Genomic DNA, 6,664 nt, shown 5'->3' with positions numbered 1-6,664 from the left:
GGCCTGTGAAGGGTGTTAGAAGGTTTTTTAGGCCTCCAGCATTAGTCCACCCAAATGCCAGGAAAGAGAGAGAGAGAGCGTAACGTTACCTAAGCTCTAACACTGACCACAGGTCCTCGGGGGTTCTATTTTGTGTTCCTAATGAACAAACAGGCACCAGCACTCTGGTGTCCTTCCTCCGGCTTAATTAAAACCACGTCGGGCCGTCGCGAAAATTTGCATAAATTTGCATAAAGCAAATTTATTCACTTCCAAGTCGAAGTCATAGTACTGTCAAAATCAAAATTTTACTTGCGCAAAAATTGCGCTTTCAAACTGATAAGAACGGATACTACACTTGATCTTAGCCAAAAGGCCGAGACTAAGAACGGTTTCCTGTAGACACACAAATGGAAGTGTCGGCACCCCCAGTGAACAGCAAGAGCCTCTTTATCTGTCTGGGAGTACCATTGTTCAGTGTCCATCAGGGACCGGCTCGCAAAAGCCACAGGAGACCACTCATCCTCATCCATCTTCCGTTGCAGAAGGACAGCTCCGAGCCCCTTTGGTCCTGCATCAACTGCGACTTGAGTTTGTATTTGTGGATCAAAATATCTTAATGTGGTAGAGCTTGACTGGGCTTCTTTGGTTTTTTCAAACGCAGCCTGTTGCTCAGGGCCCCAGACCCAGGGGACAGCTGTCTTGGTCAATTCCCTCAATGGTATTGTCATCGACGACAGGTCTTTGATGAAGCAACCACAATAGTTTATCATACCCAGGAAACTGCACATTTCCGTCAGGTTGGTTGGAGCGGGAGCTTCTTTAATGTCTCTGACCTTCTCAGGATCCGGAGCGATCCCCTCCACGGAGAATGTATACCCAAAGAATTGCAGTGTGCTTTGGAGAAACTCGCACTTTTCCTTGTGGAGTGTAAGACCCGAATCCTGAATTCTTTGGAGTACTTGTCTAAGTCAACTGTTGTGTTCAGTGATTGACTTTGCATGGATCAAAATGTCATCGCTCACGTTGACAACTCTTGGAAGATCAGCCAGAAGCTCTCTAATGGTGTTCTGAAACACCTCAGCGGCACTCGATATCCCGAAACTCAATCTTTTATTACGCCTCAGTCCGACATGTGTCGAAAACGTCGTTATGTACCTGGACTGTTCATCGAAGACTAGTTGATGATATCCAGCCCTCAGATCCAACTTCGAAAACCAGAAAGTTTGGCTCAGTTCCCCTATGAGATCATCGATCGTCGGTGTGAGATGCCGCTCTTGTTTGATTGCTGCATTGAGCATCCTCATGTCCACACAGATTCTGACTTCCCCTGGTTGTTTGGGTTTTCGGCAACAACGATAGGTGCCACCCAGGGAGTCGGACCTTTTACTTTCTCTATGATTCCAGCATCTTCAAGTTTCTGTAGTTCCTTTTCACCTAAGGGCCTCAGATGGAACGCGACTCGCCTGTGTCGAAGGGCCACGGGTTGTATGGAGGGATCGAGATGGAGATATACTTGTGGCCTTGAGGCATCCAATTCCTTCAAATACCTTGGGGAGTTCTTGCAGTATTTGGCTCACCCCTTCTTGGTGGATTCCAAACGCGAATTTGACTATCCCGAGGGCTTCTGCTGACTTGCAACCCAGCAGCATCCCACGTCTTTCCTCTGTGACATATATCACCGTGTCCACTTTGTTCTGATCATATTCTAGGGTAGTTTTAAACTTGCCTTTGATTGCAAGAGGTTTGGACTGTTCATAAGCAAATACTGTGATTGTGGCCGGTGTCAGAGCTGGTGGTTGTCTTATCTGCCTATGCGTGTCTGGGGACATGATGTTAATGTTAGCCCTTGTGTCTACGATGGCTGTTGCCATGTGCTTCCCCACTTTAATCTCACACTGTGGTAGTGGACTCCTGGAGGTAGATGCTGACCCCACTCTGAACACCGAATGTACAGTGTGTTCTTCTTGGGCATCCTCGTCCATGTCACTGCCAGGCAGTGGAGCTTCAGGAATCATATTCACCTGGGGAGCCATCGCTCGCCCTCTGTTCGATCTGCAGACTTTCATGAAATGATTCATCTTGTCACAAGCTGTACACTGTTTTCCTTTTGCAGGACACACTGACGGTCTGTGAGAGGGACCTCTGCAGTACCCACATGTGTGTGGTCTGTTTTCTTGAGATTTTGTGGATTTTGCCCCTGTCTCTGAAGTAACAGCATTCACCGGTTCTGTTTTGACGGGGGCCTGCAAGGCCGTGTCCATGTGTGCCGCCCGTCCTTCGATAGTTCTTTGGTTCTCCCCAATGTAAGTATCTCTGCCAACGGTTTTCCTGATTCTTTTAGTATGCATTCTCTTAGCTTTGCAGACGCACACCCCTGAATGATCTGACCTCTGATCCCTTCCATCCCATCAGGAAATCCACACGTGGCAGCTAACTCTTTAAGCCTTGCATGAAACACATCCAGCGACTTCTCAGGTTGCTGTCTGGCTTGCCTGAAAATAAACCGTGAGTAGTCGTGGTTAGCCATTGGTTCGAAATGGGCATTCAAAGCAGCAATCAGTGTGAGGTGGGTCTTAGGTACAGCTTCATTGGCCGACTTGGCTATTTTGTATATATCCTTTCCACTCAGATGCAGTATCATCACCCTTTTCTGTTCATCCTATACTTGGGTGGCTTCAGAAAATAGCTGCACTCGCTCTACCTACTCCTTCCATTTTGGGGCTTGAGCCCTCCACAATGAAAGGCTCCATCACAGGGAACCCAGCCATGACGACTGATATGTTGTATCACCTCACTGTCCACTGAGCATGTGATATGTGCACTGCGCAATGCCACATACACTCCTTTAACACCTCATGGTGGTGTCACCCACAGCAGCGCTACTCACTGAGCCTTCCTCCCCCCAAGGCAGATTCCTTCAGCCCCCAGGGCCTTGATCAGTGATGTAGCCAGACACAGCCTACAGACACTGCCCCACCAGGTGCGCAGCCCACTGTTGCGAGGCCTTCCTTGTATCCCACGTCAGGATTCACCAGACACACTTGGACGCGTTCTCACCCAGCGTGAAGTTGAGCGGGGAGGTCACGGCGCACGAGCACTACGCCCACTGGGTAGCACGTGTGCAGCTGCCGCATGAACTCCTCATTAACCACCCTCGTCGCCAATGTTGATATCGACTTCATTGCCGCCTCGCGGCTGGGTACTTGCGGTAGACAGGCTGATGCGCAATATCAGGCCTTATGAACGCGCGGCTGCACCTAGTGGTAATAATGACACGGACACGGCTTTGATTGTTGCTCAGCTCGCGTGTCTGCTCTGACGCAGAGACCGCGCCCACAGCCATTTATTAGGCACGTTCCACTCTACACGGCTCAAACTAAACAATGAATGTAGGCGGGGGAGATGGCCTCTCACCCCTGTGAGATCGCAATATCAGTGGACTGTTCCACATGGTATCGCGAGATACAACATAACACCTTCTTCAAACTGCTCAGCTAATAATTTCACATGTGTAATCCTCAAAAGAGCAAGGATCATGAGGGACCAATGGTAGAAATCATAGCATTCTTGTTTTGCTCCCATTTCTGTTTAATTTAGAATCTTGATTATTGGAAAGCCCTGTGCCTCACTAAGCAGTTGCGTGATTATAATAGTATCTGTTCTAGTCATAAATTGTAATTTATATTTCTGTTGCGACGTCAGTAGCACCAGACAACTTGCAGCCACTAACCTCGGAAGATCGTCAGCAGGAACGATGACAGGCAGAAAGGCCCCCCTACTCCCCTGGGCGCAACCCCACACAGAGTGATGAAAACACTACTATGCGCAAATGCACCCCGGGTAAAAGGGAAGTGGATAAAATAAAAAAAACACTGCAGGTCAGACAGCTCCTCCTAGTCCTGCTTCCGTTTTCGGAATTGCAACGTTCCGCGCAGAAGCGTAGGAGTCCCCTTGAAAGGTAACTGTATACAGGAATGAGATAAGGAGCCGGGAGTTAGGAAATGACATAGAAGGTACAATCATACCAAGATGTGGAAAGATAACTCTCACCACTCACAAGCTCAATACTGCAGTACTTCAGATTAGTAGCACAGAGGTAATCTGTAAAAAGGATCCATCCAGAAACCCCAATCCTCTCTCTTAGGGGTTAAAACAAGGTAGCACTGGTTTAGATAAGCCAAAGGAGCCAGCTCCACCAGAAAAAACAGAAGGCTGTTCCTTCACAGCATATGCGGTCGCAAATGAGAACAAAAAATCAGCAAGGGTAAAACACAAATTGAGTCTGAAAAACGGGTTCCAAGAAAGCCCTCCTACGCACACCTAAATACCTGACTGTCGAGAAGTACAAAGTAGACGTCACAATTAAACCTGATGTTCAACTGATTTTCTTTATTTTGTCGCGGTCTTTAGAATTAGTGAGGGGAGGGAAGATTTGTGTCCCTTGGTCGTAGTCTTCACGGTCCGTCTTCGGTTCAAACGTACCGCCACGTCTTCGGGGCACAGGACGTCCGTTTGGCTCAAAAAACAAAAAAGCCGTTACCAGAAATTCTCAGGAGAAAAGAGGTGGGGGCCGCCGTGTTCTCGCCTTCCCTTCCCTCTACGGTCGACAAGCCCACCCGACACCCGAATCCCCGAAGACGTGTACGCACCTGTTGAAGCCACGACCCTCCAGGGCCGTGGCACGGCGGTACGTCCTCCTTCCGGTCGCGGGGCTTCTCCGGTAGACGCTCGTCAGGTCCTCCTCTCCTGGGCAGCACCGTCTTCCGTTCTTCGGTCTCGTCAGGAACTCTGTCGAGGACGCTCTCTTCCTTCTGGTCGATGACAACGCCGCTCTCGTCCTCACAGGCAATATGGGACTCTGTGATTGGTCCGTCCGTCCTCCAGAGGGCGGGTCTTGTTTCCATAGCGGATTAATTAAAGGGCCAGCTGTTGTTGTATTCTCGGTTGCTCTCGACTTTGGAATTCGGTAACTGCGGAGAAAAGAGGAGACCGCTAGAGGTAGGATCATTATGTTGTGCCCAACGGAAACCCCTGTCCCCCTCCCATGGTTCCTGGGTTAAGAGGGCTCTGGGAATGATTTTGGGTGCTTTGTATCTCTCAAGGGACAGGTTCCTGACTTTTGTCCACAATAAGGAGAGGAACCGGGATTATCTGTACCCAATATAAGTTCCTCAGGCAGGGACGGGCGAACCCCAACGTTTACTTTGGAGACTGATCCGTCTGGACAGTGAAGTGGTAAAGTGGCTGAGAGGTAGGTCATCCACCGTATAAAAACCCTCTTTCCCTGACACATCGGTTCTGGTTGTACCAAATCCCCCCTAACTACAGCCTGAATCAAGGAGGGCGGTAACAGGTTTATGGTTCACGTATGGACTTAGATAGAAACAGGTTCCCATTTCTTCAGTGTACAACAGAGGACGGGGCAGGAAACTAACATACATTGGCTCTTCCGTTTGCTTCTTCGGACAGGTACGGGAGATGTGTCCCCAGTCCCCACACTCAAAACACTGGGGACCACGGTTCATGGGTGTCTCGTATCTGGGTTGTCTTACTCTGTCGGGCTCTTTGATAGGACGAAGTGGCTTCCGAGGGGCGGTTAGGATTTTTGTAGGTTTCTCGCTTTCCCAAGAGGACCCCCTGGCCTGAGAAGGAAGCGGCCATCTCGACAGCCTGTTCAGGGCTTAGATTGTTATGTTGGCGTAGCCAGCGTTGAGTGGGGTATGGCAATGCGTCGATGAATTGTTCTAGGTAGATGGCATTCAAAACCTGTTCTTTTGTACTGGTCTCGGGTTTAAGCCATTTGTCTGCAGCTATCTTTAGCTTAAAGTACAGGGTCTTTACTGAGTCTCCGGGAGTCCCCCTCTCCTTCCGAAACCGTAACCGATAAGTCTCTGCATCTAAGCCGAGGTGGTCAAGGATTATCGCCTAGACTTCTTCATACGGGGTGACCACCGCGGGATTAGCCACCTGGTAGGCTGCTTGGGCATCCCCCGTCAGGAGTGGTGCAAGGAAAAATGGCCATTTGGCCTGATGCCCTGGCGAAGTTCATTAGGAAAGCGTCTGGATCTTCTCCAGCCAGATATTTCTGTAGTGCAAGGGTGGGGACAGAGGCCATGGTGTTATTGGACCTTTGCCCAGCAGAGGAATGAGTCGCCTCCTCCCCAACTCGTAATATTGCTTCCATTTAACCCTTCATGAGGTCCTTAAACATTTCGCGATCCGCCTGCGCAGACGTGAGTTGCCTTTCTACAACCCACTCAAGTTTTTTTTGGCCTTCAACCTTGTGTTGAATCAGGTTCTCCATTTTCGGCTCCCAATGGATGGTAAGGGACCGGGCAGAAACACCACGTGTCGAGAAGTACAAAGTAGACGTCACAATTAAACCTGATGTTCAACTGATGTTCTTTATTTTTTCGTGGTCTTTAGAATTAGTGTGTCCTCCTTCCGGTCGCGGGGCTTCTCCGGTAGACGCTCGTCAGGTCCTCCTCTCCTGGGCAGCACCGTCTTCCGTTCTTCGGTCTCGTCAGGAACTCTGTCGAGGACGCTCACTTCCTTCTGGTCGATGACGACGCCTCTCTCATCCTCACAGGCAATATGGGACTCTGTGATTCGTCCGTCCGTCCTCTCGACTTTGGAATCCGGTAACTGCGGAGAAAAGAGGAGACCGCTAGAGAGACGGGTC

The 6,664-nt window shown here is 49.6% G+C and overlaps 1 pseudogene; it reads right to left on the bottom strand.

Annotated features, from left to right (window-relative positions):
- Positions 1-210: 210 nt before the first annotated feature.
- Positions 211-368, bottom strand: LOC146776031 (U2 spliceosomal RNA; annotated as a pseudogene).
- Positions 369-6,664: the final 6,296 nt, after the last annotated feature.

This window comes from Triturus cristatus, chromosome 12 (genome assembly GCF_964204655.1).
Source record: "Triturus cristatus chromosome 12, aTriCri1.1, whole genome shotgun sequence".
In the NCBI taxonomy this organism is placed as follows: domain Eukaryota; kingdom Metazoa; phylum Chordata; class Amphibia; order Caudata; family Salamandridae; genus Triturus; species Triturus cristatus.
Note: the sequence above shows the minus strand (reverse complement) of the source record. Positions and strands in the feature narration are given on the sequence as shown.